Source organism: Moschus berezovskii, chromosome 24 (genome assembly GCF_049115385.1).
Source record: "Moschus berezovskii isolate FMDL1 chromosome 24, NW_MosBer_1.0, whole genome shotgun sequence".
Lineage (NCBI taxonomy): Eukaryota > Metazoa > Chordata > Mammalia > Artiodactyla > Moschidae > Moschus > Moschus berezovskii.
The window spans coordinates 25,624,523-25,641,712 of record NC_142483.1 but is presented as its reverse complement, the minus strand read 5'-3'; the positions used below and the strand labels follow the sequence as shown (position 1 = coordinate 25,641,712).

At 49.0% G+C, this 17,190-nt stretch overlaps 1 protein-coding gene across 1 annotated transcript in view; it reads left to right on the top strand.

The window, feature by feature from the left end:
* Positions 1-17,190, top strand: part of LRIG1 (leucine rich repeats and immunoglobulin like domains 1) — a 115,443-nt gene that overhangs the window by 51,227 nt on the left and 47,026 nt on the right. The window lies entirely within an intron of this gene.

Sequence of the window (17,190 nt, the reverse complement as noted above, 5' to 3'; positions counted from 1 at the left end):
CTCATCTCTAGCTTGGCAGGAAATTATCTTTTTAATACCCAGGGGTACTAAATGTCTTGTTCCTAATGGATAAGCTGGCAGTTTGAGTGCCTAAACTGAACTTAAAGAACACTGTATGAATGATGAGACAGCAGGCTCATCTTTGTGGCAGTGACTTTGATAATGTGACTCAGCTCACTTTCAGGGCTTAAAAAAAACAAAAAACTCATCAGGCTTCTGACATGAGCGTAACAGTGAGGATTTCTTTGTCATGGTCAAGTGTCACAGAGCATAAAACCTGTCGACTATTATAGACAACACACTGGAAATGAGAAGGGGAATAAAGGGACCTCAGTGAGAAAGAAAGGGAGATGCCCTGGGTATGTCATTGTTGGGGCCAGGAAGTACCCTGTGGGGTGGTTAAGCACTGTGAGTTACTCCACTTTTCCAGCAGTCAGGCAGAGGTGCTCGCTTGTTTGAAACTCACCCAGAGGTCTTTCCAGATACACAGTCACAAGTCCAGCTATTTTCTAGACCAGCTTTTATTGGCAGCTTCCCCAGCAGAGCACCTCCCTCTTCACGCCAAATTTCCTGTTTCCACTCCAACCCTGCCAATTTTTATTTGATTGTGATTTTGCTGGTGTTATAACTTGTCCGCTCACCTGGAGGTGTCTTTTCTGACACTGATGCGAGCAGAGTGACTCGGGGAGAAGGCTTCATCTGTCCAATAACTAGTGCGGCTTACAGGTCTCCAGGTTTTCCTGGCTGCAGGGCCTGTGTTCAGAAGATGGCCCAGCCTTGGGACACACAGTCTTGGTTTTAACCCTTTTCCAGGTTTTGTGGGGTTGGGGAGCAGGGGTTTAGAATTGTGACCCAGCCCTGCGTCCTGACCAGCCAGCCTCATCTCTCTGAACCTCATTTTCCTCATCTACAGGATGTGTTCCTGTTCCCCTTGTGTTGTACACATAGGGGCAGGGAGTCTGAAGTTCGAGGGGAGCATGAGGTACGGGAAACTCCGAATGTCTTGCACAAACCAGAATAGGTGTTTGACAGGTGGCAGTGGCTGGCGGCTAGTTGTCACCTGGCCCCTTGGGCCTTGGCATGATCTCACCTTTAGGGCCACAGGGTCTGCGAGTCACTTCTTGTACCTGTGAAGTGCTGGAATGATGTGTATAGCTCTTTGTCCCAAGATGATCAGTCAGGGATCTAATTTTCTTGTTGCATCTGTTTGGCCCGTGGTGTTCTAGCATCTGGAAGGTGTTTCATTGTTGGTTAAATGAGTTATCTGTACCTAAGGCCAGTTAAGGACATGTCAATCCCTGGTATGTTTATAGAGCAACGCACCGGAAGGGGCTTCTGATGCCTTGCTATTGAAAGGACCGTTCCTGGCCCAGCAGTGTGCTGTCAGTCCTGAGCTCGTTAGAAATGCAGGCTCCCAGGCCTCATCTCAGCCCTGCTGGTCAGAAGCCGTGTTCACCGGGGCCCCTGGCCATTGGCCCACTCATCCAAGGTTGAGAAGCACGGCTTCCCCACCCCTTGTTCTTCACCAGGCCACAGAGACTATCTTCATGTTGCCGGACGGGAAACCGAGGCTGCCTGAGCTCCTGTAGGCTGCACGGTAGAGAGACAAACGGAGACGGAACACACGCCCGTGCATGGCTCCTCTCTCTGCCCCCGCGTGGGGGGCAGGAGTGGCAGGTGACTGTGACCCACCCTGTGCCAGGACGGGCAGGGCCCCCCATTTGCCCTGAGGCCTGTGGCGCTGTGAATCACTCCTTGCTCTGCTGACTAAAAATACATTTCTGTTCCTTGGCCCAGGTGTCTGAAGCAGGGGGGCTGGTTGGCCTTGTTCCTGCTATTCCATTAGACAGCGTTAAAATATGTAAAGTAGGAAGGAAAAAGAAAAAAAGGCTCCCTCCCAATTCTGATTCAGTTTGGAAAATGCAGGTTTGTATTGGCAGATACTCCCTTTGGCCTGAAGCTGAGCTCCATGTAACTTGGTCAGTGAATTCTCTGAAATGACAGACGCTGAAGGGTCTTTCCCTTCCTTCTGTCTAAAGGGCCTGTGTTCCCCGATCTTGGACTCGTGGATTTACTGCCTGAGAGTCAGGCTAGCAGCGTGACGTCACAGTAGCAGAATTGTAGATAAATTTGCTGTCTTCCTTCATGCCTTCCTGTATTTCCTAAGTGAGTTGTGCAAAGAACAGGGGAAGGCAGACAGCAGATGAACCTGACTTTCTCACCCTGACCTCTGAGGGAAAACACCTCGCATCTCCATCTATCCACGGTTGATAATTCCAACAGTTCAGACTGGTTTGTTTTTTTTTTTAAGATTTATTTTATTTATTTATTTACGGCTGTGCTGGGTCTTGGGCGCTGCTGAGTCTTTTCTTCAGTTGAAGCAGTCGAGGACTACTCTCTAGTTGCAATGCGCGGGCTTCTCACTGGTGGCTTCTCTTGCTGTGGACTTCGGGCTCTAGGGCACGCATGCTTCAGGAGTTGCAGCTTCTGGGCTCTGGAGCACTGGCGCATGGATTTGCTTAGTTGTTCCACCGTATGTGGGATCTTCCCAGATCAGGGATTGAACCCGTGTCTCCTGCATTGGCAGGTGGATTCTTTACCACTGAACCACCAGGGGAGCCCAGCAGTCAGGCTTTGAAGGGCAAGTTTTGCTGGTGTGTTTGTGGTTTTTCAGAAGAACAGCAGTAAAACGTGTCACGTATTCAGCAGTCAGGTAGTAGGAAGCTCTGCCCCTGCAGTTGGAGCCCAGAGTGACCTGGGAAAGACACAATACCATCACATGTAGGAGGTTCCTGACGTATTGTCTGCGGACGTGATAAGTCAGTTAGCTTAATCAGCATTTACCTTGGTAGCCCTTATAGTCTCCAGATTCTCCCCTTTCTGGGCAGGAGGAGGAGGAGATAAATAATCAGAACTTGCCAAGGGACCACATGGCTGAGGAGCTGGGACCACTTTCTGGGGACAAGGCTGTAGGCACGTGGGTCGGGGAAAGAGGGGGACCAGGGAAATATCCAGCTGTATCTCTGATGATACTGTGATCAGGGACAAGGTGCTTTTTCCTCCTCTGGTGGATGAAGGGGTTGAAATAGTCACAAAAGTACACTTGAAGCTTTTACATCCCTTCCTTGACCAGGAAACTGACAGTTGATGCAGCAATGTTACAAAAGAAACACCGACCCTGCTGTCCCACAACTGCTCTTGCTGCCTTATGTCTTTTAGGACAGATAGCAGCTGTGTGGTTTTCAGTTCAGACACCTGTGATTAGGGACTTTTGCCTCTGGATTTTGTTTGCCTGTCCAGGTCAGCTCTTCACCTGTGTTTGGTTTCCTGTCTCCCAAGTCTGTGTCAGCAACCCTGGTCCCTTGCTCACATGACAGAACTCTCATCACCCGCATACCAGCACCCTGCTTCGCTGAGGTCACACTTGGGAGGACTGTGTGGGGAAAAGGGTTTGCTTAGGGCCTCAGGACCGAGCTTTCTATAGAGTTTTTGGGAACTGGAGTCCTTCAGGAAAATTTCAGGTGGTTAACAATTTCAGATTAAAGGAATCTAATTCAATTAATGTATTTGTCAAAGAGCAGATTTTTATTTGCATTGTGTTCTGCAGATAAGGACAAAGCCATTTGTCCTTAATAACCAAAAAGCATTAAACTCAAGGAAAGCTTTTAATAGGATTGGGTTGGAGTGAGGGAGCTAGATTTCATGAAATGCTTCTCAGAAAAAGAAACAGACTTTTGTTCAGTGGGGGCAGACTCTGCTGGTAGATTTTCACGTTTGCGTTTTTTCTTTCTTTCTTTCTAATTTGAAGTCCAGGAAACTCAAGTTACAATTCCCACAGCAATAGTAATTTCATGTGATGCATAAGTGACATTTCTGGGGAAGAAAAATTTCCGCTTTTCCCGTGGTGTTACTGCACTTGTATCATTGAGGAGATTGGTTCCAGTGGAAATGGTTCTCTGTGGTGTTTTTTTTTTCCCTTCAGCCCTAGGAGTAAAATGCTTGCTGTAAAACCAGCTTGGGTTGTAAAGCCCAGCAGCTTTGTTTCGTGCGTGTTAGCTGTAGGGTGTTAGCCCACGGAACTTCTTTTCCTCTTGGTAGTGTGTTTTGGACCCTGTCCCTTACCCATGTTTCGTGGCTTCCTCTCCCCTTCCTTTGACCTCGATCAGGTAGGAGATCTAGGCTAAGACTCCTCAAACACTGTTACCTGTGACTTTGTAATTGTGCTGTTAAAATCCGTAGGTCTATGTTGCATTTGAAAACACAGCAAAATATTAATCTTTTACTTCAAATCTGGGGGAAATAAACTTTCCTGAAAGCTTTTTTTTTTAATTGAGAGAAAACTAACATAAACGCTGTTTTAAACAAATCTCAGGTGTACATCCTCAAACACAACACACCCCTCAACACAATCTAATTTCAGAACGTTGTCATCACCCCTAAATAAGACCCCTACTCCTTAAGCAATCACCTCCCCATCCCCACCCTCTCAGCTTCCTGAAAACTCATCTTTTTTTTCCTCCTTTTGGGTAAAGTGTTTTCCTTTCCTGTTAGCAAATATACCTGGAAGACTTCGAATTGAATCATTTAAATAAAAATATCAGAAGTGGAATGAACTACACAGTTGTGTATTTTGCCGTGACCTCTTAACTGAAGAAAAACTGATTAAAGGCATGGAGTATTTAGCATTACTTTATTGTTACTTCCAGAGAATAAAACCTGGAAGGAACGAAACCTGCTGTCCTATCTGTGACCCCACTTGCAGCCAGTTAGATGGAAGGAGGCTGGGTGAGGCTGAGGGACCCCAAGGCTGGGAAGGATGGAGCGAACTCTTCTGGGCCAGGTCTGCTGCGGACGTAAAATCAGTAGTGATATTTAACTCTCCCTCTGCCTAGCAAACCCTCTAGAAGAAAGGGGCTGGATCAGTCTTCCTTGCAGGCTTGTTCATGGACAGATGAGGTCACATTAAAGAGTAACTGAGAAGCGAGAGCCTTAACTCGAGGCAGTGAGGACCTGGCTGCTTCCCGGTCCGGAATCCGTGTCTCTGAGGGCCCAGCCCAGAAGCCAGGGAGAAAGGAGCCCTGGACTCCTCTTCAGAAAATTCGGCTAGGCTTTGGGACCTGAGCGGAGACTGTTAGTAATCAGGTGAAGTTTTACTGAGTGATAAATAGTTCCTGGGAATTGCTAAAGCCATGTGTGGGTGTAGCTTGGGTTCAGGACTCTTGCCTTTCCTTTATTCTGCTACCCTTGAAACTTTCTCTCTGTTGCTTCACCTGGAAGAAGGTCATCATTTGTAGATATAATATTTGATGCTGAAATCTTTTTTTTACCGTGATGTTTTTCCCCCGAAATGTGAAATCGTAGCTTGTCTTAAAAAGCTAACGGGTAACCTTGGACGGTGGAGCTCTTTACATCATGTTACAGAGGTGTACCTGTGGGGAGCACAGGTTTGGGTAAGGCAGACATCACAATTCTCCCCAAGGTGAAGGATTACCCGCCCTTCCCCTGGGGGAACTTCCTGGACCATCCGTGAATCATCAGGTTAAGAGTGGACTGAGCCAAGTTTAAGAGAAAATGGGCAGTTTTCTCCCCCTATTTCTGCTTCTGAACTGTGTCCTCCAATAATAACCTAGTTTAGCCTTGCTGGCGAAGGAAGGCCAGTCAGCTAGGGCATTGGAGTAAAAGAACCCGCTGTGGGTTCTTGGCATCTTATTTGCTGCGGGTTTTGGGACACACTTTCATCAGGATCATAGAGTTAGGGAGAAATGCTTTAGGGAGAAACTGAACATTGTGCTTAGTCCCTCGGTTATGTCTGACTGTTTGTGACTCCATGGACTGTTGCCCTCCAGGCTCCTTTGTCCATGGGGATTCTGCAGACAAGAATACTGGAGTGGGTTGCCATGCCCCTCCTCCAGGGGATCTCCCAACCCAGGGATTGAACCCAGTTCTCCCCATTTGAGGCAGATTCTTTATCATCTGAGCCACCCGGGAAGCCCTGGTTTGAAAGGCCGTAAGTCAAGTGTGAATGTCCAGTTCAGTTCCCAGATGCTGAAGGGAAGCCAGGGCCCTCGTCAGAAGACAACTCAACAGGAAAATATACGTAAAACGGGGGCTTCGGTTCCTCTTTCGTGTCTTCAGAGACATGCTAACCTTCTGCCTTTCTTGCTCAGATTTCTCTGGGTGCATGTGAACGAATTCTTTCCTCTGGATAAAATGTCACACCCATTACCTTGGAAGACTGTAGCTTCGCCATCACCTGTGTGGTTCTCAAACTGGACCATTTACCAGAATCGCCTAGAAGGCTCACTGGACCATAGAATGGCTGGGTCCCAGCCACAGTTTCTGGTACGGCAGGTGTGGGTGCGGTGTGATTACAGAATTTGCTCTACTCAAAAAGTCCTGTGTGATGCTGATGCTGCAGGTCTGGCAACTCCCTGCCCTTCTTTTGAGAACCACTACCTGAGCATCTGTAGGGATGGGTAGGGGTGGGAGACTCCTTACTAACCGAGCTGCTCAACTTTTGCAGGCAGTAAATTCTGCAGGTGGTGATTGCAGCCATGAAATTAAAAGACGCTTACTCCTTGGAAGGAAAGTTATGACCAACCTAGATAGCATATTAAAAAGCAGAAACATTACTTTGCCAACAAAGGTCCATCTAGTCAAGACTATGGTTTTTCCCGTGGTCATGTATGGATGTGAGAGTTGGACTATAAAGATAGCTGAGCGCTGAAGAATTGATGCTTTTGAACTGTGGTGCTGGAGAAGACTCTTGAGAGTCCCTTGGACTGCAAGGAGATCCAACCAGTCCATCCTAAAGGAGATCAATCCTGGGTGTTCATTGGAAGGACTGATGCTAAAGCTGAAACTCCAATACTTTGGCCACCTCATGCGACGAGTTGACTCACTGGAAAAGACCCTGATGCTGGGAGGGATTGGGGGCAGGAGGAGACGGGGACGACAGAGAATGAGATGGCTGGATGGCATCACCGACTCGATGGACATGAGTTTGGGTGAACTCCGGGAGTTGGTGATGGACAGGGAGGCCTGGCATGCTGTGATTCATGGGGTCGCAAAGAGGCGGACACGACTGAGCGACTGAACTGAAATTGTTTAGACAAATTCCCCATGTCACCATGGGGACGTGGCATTTATTTGGGATGGTGGGGCTCCACGCCCTGGTTAAGGTATTTATTTCTGAGGAAAGTATGGAGAGCGGTGGACATCAAGCGAGCGTGGACAGCATAGCTCTGCCTGTTGATGGTGGATCACACGGGTCTCCCCGTCAGACGTTCATGAGTTCCTGGGAGGCAGGGAGCTGCTCAGCAAGCACCCTCTCCTGTCAGGAGACCTGCTCCTACCTCCCACCTCGGCGTTGGGTGTTGCAGCCCTGCTCACAGCCTGCGTCCCTGGGCAGGAGGGCCCGGGCCGGGAGCTGCTATTAGTGCCGCTTACCTTTCTGCAGATTATCACTGTTATCGGGTGAAACTTTGCCCTCGACTAAGACTTGAGTGGTGCTGCTCTGTGCCAGGCGGAAGTCAGAAGGAACGTCTGAAAGACAAGCACAGCGGTGCTGTCCGCCCTGATGGGGGATCAGAACATGGGCCCACACCTTCCTCCCACCTCAAGTTGTCCGCTCCCAAGTTGTCTGTGACCCCAGTCCTCGACTCTTCTTTGCCCGGCCTTCTGCCCCTGGGAGGCTGTCATCCAGGCTGTCAGTGGGTACACGAACTGAAAGGACAACGGAGGAAGCGAACGTGCGGACCCAGGGCTGATGAGTATGCCCTGCACACTGCAGCCCCTGCCCTCGAGAGACTCACAGTCTTGCTGCGGAGAAAGATGAGTAAACCGGCCTTTGCTGTACACAGTCAAGGCCTGAGGAGTGTCTCAGGGCCTTCTCACCACCGTCCCTGATGGGCTACAAGACAAGGAAGATTTCCAGACGAAGTGGCGTCCTGTGGATCCCTTTCTCACCCTCCTTATGGGAACGTTGCTTATGGGCCTCAAGATGGGGCAGCATGGTGCTCAGCCGACACGCTGGCCACTTGGAGCAGCAATGGGAGAAGTGTTCATTCATAACACATGGCTGGTTCCATGTTAAGGGGAGTTTGCTCCCCACTCTTTCTTCTGTCAGCAGGCAGGCTGCTCCGAAGGGCCAGCACGCTGCTGCTGGAACCGGGGCGGGACCCTGGTTCTCAGACCCACAGCTGCCTCAGATGCTGGACACGACCAGTGGGCCTCGAAACAGAAAGTTAAACAACCGGTTGGCAAAGCAGCTCTCTGTCCTGTAAGCTTCCCCTGGATTCTGTAGTGTGGATCGCCTCTCGCCCGGAGTCTCCAGGAGCCTTTCACTGGGAAAGGAGCCGTCGAGGCCTCTGAGGCAAGCCAGCCAAATGACACACAGCCCTGACTTGTCGTTTTCCTTCTCTTTTCTTTCCTGCTTTTTTTTTTTCCTCTCTCTCTCTCTTTGAGAGTGGGGGTGGCAAGGCAGCCAGATGAGCGGTCCATCTGCATATCATTTGCTGAGAAAGTGAAGCAAACTCCAGCTGTGGGGTCTGGGGAATGAGAGGAAGGGGTGCGCCCATAGAGTAGGAACTTGGTCACGGAAGACACTGCCTTTTTTTGGAACTCGGTAGTTTAGGGTCTGTTGGCCAGAGTTGGCCTTCATGGTGTGTCTGGCTCTTTTCTCCCCCCTCTCTGTCTCATTTTTTCTGATGACCATGCAAGCTTTAAATAGAGTCCCAGATCCAGTGGGAATGGGGTGCGGGTGCAGTGTGGATGGTTTTGGAGGGAAGTAGGTGGTGACCCGGCAGCACTGGGAAGGGACTGGGAGCTGCCTGGTCTGTTGTGCAATCTCCCGTGTGAGAGGAGCTGGCCCCTCCATGTCCACAGCCTCCTTCCAGCCGCCTGTTTTCTCCCCCTGTTCCCCCACGCGCACTTCCTGCAGGTGGCTTCTGTAATCCACTTAGCCCGGGGGAAGGCTCGCCAGCGTGTGCACCTAATCCGAAAATGCCCGGCTCGACTTTGACCCCCATGGTGACCTTGCAAAGCAGACTGGGCCGATTGTGTCGGCTCACACCTGGGAGCCATTTTCAGCTTTTACAGCCCAAGTGGAAGAAATGTGTTTGCATTTATGCCGGGCCTTCCTTTCATGAGGCCTGTCATTGTTGGGCCATGCGGACGGAATATTAGATCCCCCTGCCTGTTCAAAGGCAAGGGTTTTAAAGATGGGCCAGTTTACCCAGTATATTTAAGCTGAGTCGTACGAAACTGTCCGGTTTTGTGGTTCAGAAATGCTCAGAGCATCCCCAGACTCACGACGGTTCAGCCTCCTGAGATAGAAAATTGTGACAGTCTCTATATGTGGTCACAGACGTTGGCAGGCATTGCTGTGTGTCTGTGCCCAGGCCTCATCTCACTGTGTTGTCTCTGCAGGCCTAGGAGGCACAGGGTCTGTTGTTAAGCACTTTTTACAGATGACAGGCCTGAGGCACAGAGCGGACGAGACACTTGCCTGAGGTCACACAGAAAGTGGCAGAGGTGAGTCCTGAGCTCATTTCTGTGTACCTCTGGGCTTCGTGCTCACTGTGTATGGGGAAATGTGTGGTCTGGGAACCTGGGAGGGTCTTGTCATTTCATGTGCTGACATTTCAAATTGTGTCAGGAGGGGAATTTCTTTGGCCTGTAGCCGCAAGGCTCCGACGTGGCTCTCAGGTGTGGATGAGAGACTCTGTCCCATGAAGGGGGTATCTCTTCAAATCGTGTTCCCACCTCTGAACACTGAGAGGCCCTCAGTATGATTTTCATCAACAGATGCAGAGTGAGAGGAAGTCCTCCTGAAGGTCAGCCTGACTGTCCCCTCACCCCCAGTCACCCTCAGAGGCTGACTGTTCTTAGCTGGTTCTGGTCGCCCATCCTGTTTGGGCACAGGGCAGAGGACTCGCCCTGCTGTCAGGTCTCTGCAGCCCCCAGGCCTGTTCAGTTGTGCCAGAAGCTCCTCAGACAGTGGCCCTCTGCCCTCCGACACATCACTTCAAGGCAAATTCCTCCACAGTTTCCTCACTTCCTGGAAGCCTTTCAGACGCAAACAGCTGAGATAAAGGTGCCAACGTGTGGTTCTTTCTCCCCACCTCTTCCACAGGAGCAGGAAATCTGTGCCCAGGGTGGTGGGGCTGCAGGGCGCAGCCAGGTGGCACTCCCAGGGTGCCCTCTCTGGGGGCCACTGATCTCCACTCGGCTGCATGGCTGTAGTTGCTTTGGGGGCAAAGAAGCTTCTCTTCGGTGAGGAGGGCTGTGAGAGGCGGCTGCTGGAATCAGTTTGTAAAGAGCGGGCTCCTTCCCCGAGGAGTCTGGGGAGAGGGAGGTGTCAGTGCCTTCACTCACAGCGCCTCCTGGGTCACGAGGGCCTTATGGAGACTGGTTTAGAGAACGCCGCCTCCCTCGCCTCTGGGCCTTGGTCTGCTCACTCATGCAATGATGTGTGCCAATACACCGAGCCATGGGGACTCACTGAACACTGCATGTCTCGGTGCAGGCTCTGATGTCTAGCGGAGGTGCGTCAGACGGAAGGCGTGGATGGAGCTGGCCTTGCTTTGGTGTCTGTGTGCCAGCGGAGGTTGGTGTTTGAAGCAGAGGCAGAGGCTCGTCACTTCCCTGAAAACGGACTCTACTTGCCGTTTGCCATTGTGGCTTGTTACCGTCCATCCTTGTGCATGTGTGTGTGTGTGTCTGTGTGTGTGTATGTGATGCTTAGCCTTCTCCTGCATTCATTCCTGCCGTGGGAACCATTGCGCGCCCTGGGAGAGTTGGTTCCCTCCCTCCTCTCGTCACCGGGCAGAGGTGCAGTAGCAGTAGAGCCGTGCCAGCGTCCCCCACAGGGTCTCCCATCCTGCACTGCACAGTAAGAAGACGGAAGGAGCCTGAGCAAGCCTGGATGCCCAGGCTGCATCCCAGGGCAGGTTAAAGGAAAACCTTGGGACCTGGGGGCTGGGGGTTTGTTAGTGTTTGGGATTTTTTAAGCTCCTTTCCAGGTCCTTTCCTCTTGCAGGTAACATTAATGAGGCACAGCTGGGCAGTTGCCAGTAAAGGGTTCTCCCCCCACAACCCGACGCCTGTCACTCAAAATCCGTGGGCTCCCCTGCCTTCCTCACCTTCATGCCTTTGTTTTCCTTTCTTTGTTTTTCTTTCCATTTGGTGGAAAAATAAATAAGGAGGCTGACTTTTAATTTAGTACTTATGATTCTGGAGTCCCTGTTAGAGGTTTTAGTTACCTCTTTCACCACTGATTTAATGGAAAGATACTGCAAAGTTGGGCTTCCCTGGTGACTCAGATTGCAGAGAATCAGCCTGAAATTCAGGAGACCCAGATTTGATCCCTGGGTCAGGAAGATCCCCTTGAGAGGGAAGTGGCAACCCACTGCAGTATTTTTGCCTAGAGAATTCCATGGACAGAGGAGCCTGGCAGGCTACAGTGCATGAGGTTGCAGAGAGTCAGACACGACTCAGCAACTCACAGTTTCTGCTACGAGGTTAGCCCTTTAAAATGAGTAGGAGACGCTTTGGGCCTCATGGTGTGTGGGACGGCCTGGTTGGCCTGGTGAGGCTTGACCAGCTCATGGTGATCGCAGAACTTGACTGTGGGTGTGCCACTTAATCTGGATTATCTTTTTTTTTAACCTCCTGAAAGCCAGACGACCCATCTCTCCTTTGGATTCTGCTTATAAATCAGAGAAGCCCCATTACGATAGTGGTGTCGGGGGGACTCTGTATAGTAAAGCAATAGGCACATCTTCCATCAGACTTTATAAATCTTTTTCTTTCTAATTCTGGAAGTAAGACTTTAATTTTTTTTTAATGTGGACCATTTTTAAAGTCTTTATTGAGTTTGTTACAGTGTTGCTTCTGTTTTGTGTTTAACATTTTTTGGCCACACAGTACGTGGGATCTTAGCTCCCGACAAGGGATCAAACCTGCACCTCTGCGTTGGATGGTGAACTCTTAACCACTGGACCACCTGGGGAAGTCACTGGACTTTACTCTTAATTAGGGAAAAAAAGAAAACGAATATATAAACATAAGATATAGGCAGTGAATGTTTCCTCCGATTCCACCGAAAAGCTGTACTGTAATACAGCAAGTTTCTGGTCCTGACATTCACTGTGGATAATTATCCGTTGGTATTCGGTGAGGGTTGTGTTTGGAATTGGCCCCTTCAACAGGTCACAGAGAGTAACTAGAATTTTGGAAGTAAGAGGAAAAATATCCCTTGGACTTGTTGGGAAAGTGACGTTTTCTCCAAGCGTCATTCTTCTTTGCGTCTGGAAAAGCAGTGGTTATCAGCGTGCAGAGTGAAGTTTTTCTGCCCCATGGTTGTTGTTTGGTTTTGGGAGACAGCGTGAGGACTGGCCCTTCCAGGGGTCCCCCTCCTCCTGGCCTTGCCGACAGCCACGATAAACGCTTTCACCACTCGCGGCTCTTCCCCCACGCCTCATTCTCTAGTGCGTGTTAACAAGAGCCCTGATCTGGGGATGCTCCAGCAATTATGTGGTTCCAAGTAAGAGTCTCACGCCTGTCTTCACTTTGTCCTGTTCCCTGAAAAAGAATCCTAGCTCCTGGAAGGCTCAGGAAATTGTCCCAGGAGATGGATTCGGAAAACAAAGTGCTGTGCTTCATGGGTGCCATCAGACCCGTTTCCTGGTGCGGCCACCATCCATCCTGTCCCTCTCTCGGTGGCCCCTTGGTCACCGTGGAGAAGAGCAGACACAGACACGTTGACACAGACCCTGCCTGCCCCTCCTGCGGCTGCTCCTTTAGGGGCATTTGAGCAGAGACTGTTGTTGGTCCAGTGTCTGTTCACCTCCAACTGGACATGGGGTGTTGGGGCGACTCTTCTGCTGTCAGGAAAACCCCCCATTCTGTCCTTTTGTCAGGCTATCAGGCCCAACAAAGCACTTCCTATCTCTCGAATTCAGAATGCAAGCCATTCCCAGCATAGTGGGAATGGGAAGAAGCATCTCTCTGGTGAACGTGGCCTCCCACTCAGCTTCCAGCCCTGCCTCTTCCAGGGACACCGCTACAGGACCTTTCACAAGCCCACGTTTCCTTTTCGGTCTTCTGTTCCCTCAGCTGTGAGGAAAGGTCCTGGTTCCACACCAGCCACACTCACCCAGAGTTAAGGATATACATGGCTTCTTCCTCTCCCACAGGCCCCAGGTGGCACCTGGGCTGTGTATTTTTGGAGCAAACTAGAGAACTTCTGTTGTGGGCGACCCACTAGCTGTGGAACCCTGGGTTCCTCGCAGAGGCTCAGACGCTTGAGTTCTGTCTTGTGGGCCAACTGCACACCCCTGTCGAGAAGCTGCTTAGATGGTACAAGGTTCACATGCTAGCTCTTCCTGGTCACCACCAAACCTGAGACACGCTCCCCAGCTCTGAAGGGGTCCTCACGGCCTTGGCCCCAGTGGGGTCAGGGTTTGGCCTTCCATTTCTCTCCATTCTTCCTCCCTCATGGCCCCCCACCCCACAGAGCTGCATCCTCATCACCCTGCACGTCACTCCTACCAGCCAGTGGGGTGCCTGCCTCTCGGTGGCCCCTCAGCCAGTGTTTGATGACGAAGGATGGACCCTTTGTGGCTTCCCCATCACCTGTGGGGTAAATTCTCCACTCTTTCAGAGTTGGCCCCAGTTCCTTTTCTTCCTGGCTTCTCACTACTTCCTGCCTCGAACTTTACATCACATTGCTTATGATGGGAACCCTCACAGCCCAGGGCTCTGCTTCCAGGCCTCGTTCATATTGTCACCTTGGTCTGGAATGGCTGTCCCTCCCTCAGCCTCCCGCCAACAGCGCTGTGTCCCCATATGTCAATGCGTCCATCACCTCCGTCTTTCTCTGATTCTTCAACTCCACGGAGAAGGGGGTCAGCTATACTGCGATCAAGTTTACCTTTTTCTTACAGCAGCTGCATGTATAGGCAGCCCATACACACTTGACTAAGTCAATAAACTAAGGACTAAATGAATGGTTTAGTCCAAGAATAAATGAGTATGAAGCTTAGGCAGATATTGGTTAGTTTTAGAAATGTATCATCCAGGTGAAGGGACACATTTGGGACAAGTAATAACAGAAACGGTCTTTTGGGGGACTTCCTAGAGGGCCTGGTCTTTTCAGCTAAGAAAGAGGACTCGTTTTCATTGATTTCTTGAAAATCTGAGCAGATGTTGTAGAAGGAAAAATAGTTGAAATTACCCTGTAAAAGTCAGCGTGGCTTTGGGGAGGTATACGGGCCCAGGGGTCCCATTGTCCAGGTGTGAATCCTTATCCTGTTCTTTACTAGTAGCAACTTTGGAAACCTCGGTTTGCCTAGAACATGAAATTACCCTTACCCTGGAGGGTGTGTCAGGAGAAGGGCAGTCCTGGTCTCCACTCAACTGTGAGGGTCAAATGATGATTGGGGAAAGGGTTCTGTCACAGTGAAGGTGGAGAATCCCTGCAGACCCCTCAGTGTGTCCATCCCGACCCAATTACTACTCTGTAGTCAGGAAGTTCAGGAAACCCAGAGCTAAAGGTCAGCAGCCTCCTTTACCCCAGGATATGTAGAGCCTTTAATAATGAGGGGGTGCAGCGTGGTGTCTCCCACATGAAATGAGCCCTTATTCTATGAGATACTAAGAGTTGCTTCATGAAGAAGGTGGTTTTGCAGTCACAAAAGTTTAGCAAATGCAGAATTGAGCAGAATGAGAGGGTACCTTTCCTGGACCTGCTCTGGGAGTCTGCCAGGACTGACAAGGGAAGAGTATATGCAGCCTTTCCAGAGTCTTTTAGGCGGGTGTTCCAGGGCTGGCGTTCTGAGAACCTTGTGTCTGGCAGGGCAGGCCTGACCCGTGTCCACCACCATCTTAGTTGACTCCCAGCAGGCCCTCCCACTTGGCCACAAAGTGCTGGATCTTGGCCCAATTACAAGACACTGAACTGAGCTGTAACTCCTGATATACCAGACAGAAGGCAGTGTTCTTCCCAGCCACCTTTGTCAGCTACACATTTCTCACTGAGTCCAAACTACCCCGTCCCCCCACCCCACAATTCCTTCCTAATCAGTGGAAAGTAATTAAACAATTTCTGCTTATCCCTAGATTTCAAAAATTTCACAGAGTCCAGCAGTATTGGGTGCTTGGCCCTTGGAACTGAGTCATACTGGATAGATTTCTGCTGGAAACCAAATGAGGTAGCAGATTAGCTGTCTGATCCCACCATGAATTTCACCGGAGTTTCTGATTCCACTGTTTTGACATATTTTTTGATGTTTAAATTAATCTTTTTATTTTGAGTTTATTGTGGATTCTCATGCTATTGTAAAAAATAACACTGAAAAATCATTGTATACCCTTAATGCAGTTTCCCCCAGTGACCACTGCTTGCAAAATTTCATACATAAAGGATATTGACTTCAATGCAGCCAAGATAAAGAACATTTCCATCCCCACAGGGATGTGTTGTGCTGCCTTTTTATACCCACATCGACTCATTCCTGCCCCATACCTTTGACAATCTAATCTGTTCACCATGTATATAATTTTTCATTTAAGGAATGTGATATAAGTAGATGGGGAAATAGATAGGGAAGCAATGGAAACAGGGACAGAATTTATTTGGGGGGGGTTCCAGAATCACTGCAGATGGTGACTGCAGCCATGAAATTAAAAGACACTTGCTCTTTGGAAGAAAAGTTATGACCAACCTAGACAGCATATTAAAAAGCAGAGACATTACTTTGCCAACAAAGGTCCATCTAGTCAAAGCTATGGTTTTTCCATTAGTCATGTATGGATGTGAGAGCTGAATTATAAAGAAAGCTGAGCACCGAAGAACTGATACTTTTGATCTGTGGTGTTGGAGAAGACTCTTGAGAGTCCCTTGGACTGCAAGGAGATCCAACCAGTCCATCCTAAAGGAGATCAGTCCTGAGTGTTCATTGGAAGGACTGATGCTGAAGCTGAAACTCCAATACTTTGGCCACCTGATGTGAAGAGCTGACTCATTGGAAAAGACCCTGATGCTGGGAAGGATTGGTAGAAGGGGACGACGGAGAATGAGATGGCTGGATGGCATCACCGACTCGATGGACATGAGTTTGAGTGAACTCCGGGAGTTGGTGATGGACAGGGAGGCCTGGCGTGCTGTGATTCATGGGGTTGCAGAGTCGGACATGACTGGGCGACTGAACTGAACTGATATAAATGGCTTCATACAACATCTCACCTCTGGGGACTGGCTTCTTTTCAATCAGTGTAATTCTCTGAAGATGCATCTAGGTCGTTGCGGTGTATATCAATATTTGGTTCCCTATTACTGCTGAGTAGTATCCACAGTGTGAAGGGACTGTACTTGGTTTAACTGTGCACCTTCTGAGGGACATCTGCAGTGTTTGCAGATTTGGGCTAATAAGAATAAAGTGGCTTTGAGCATTTTTGTGTGAGCATAAATTTCCATTCTATGGGAGAAATGCCTTAGGGGATATTTGCTGCATTGTATGATACTTGTATGTTTAGATTTTTTTAAGGAAGTGCCAAACTTTTTCAGCGTGGCTATACTGTCTTTCATTCCTGCCAGCAGTGAACGATCTGGTTCTCCACAGCATGGCCAGCATTTGATATTGAGAGTATTTTTAATTTTAGCCATTCACAAGGTGTGTATTGATGTTTCCTGGTGGTTTTAATTTACGTTTCCCTAATGGCTCATGATGCTGGACATCATCTCGTGGACTTCTTTGCCATCTGTGTATTCTTTTTTGAGTAATATCTGTTCATTTCTTTTGCCCATTTTCTAATTGGATTGTTTGGGATTTTTTGCCATTGAGTTTTGAGAGTCTTTTATATATTCTAGATAATGGCTCTTTGTTGGATGTGTTGTTTGAAAATATTTTCTCCTAGTCTGTAGTTTGCCTTTTCATCTTAACAAGATCTTTCCCAGAGCAAATGTTTTCAATTCTGGTAGAATTATAGTGTGTTAAATTTTTAGTTTATGAATTGTGCTTGTAGTATCAAATCTAAAAAGCCGGTCTAGCTTGAGATCCCAAAATACAGATTTCTCCTATGTTTTTTCTGAAAAGTCTTTAGTTTACATTTGACATTGAGGTTCATGATGATACATATTTTAAAACCTAAAACATATTTTAAAGCATAGGAGAAAATTGAAGCTTG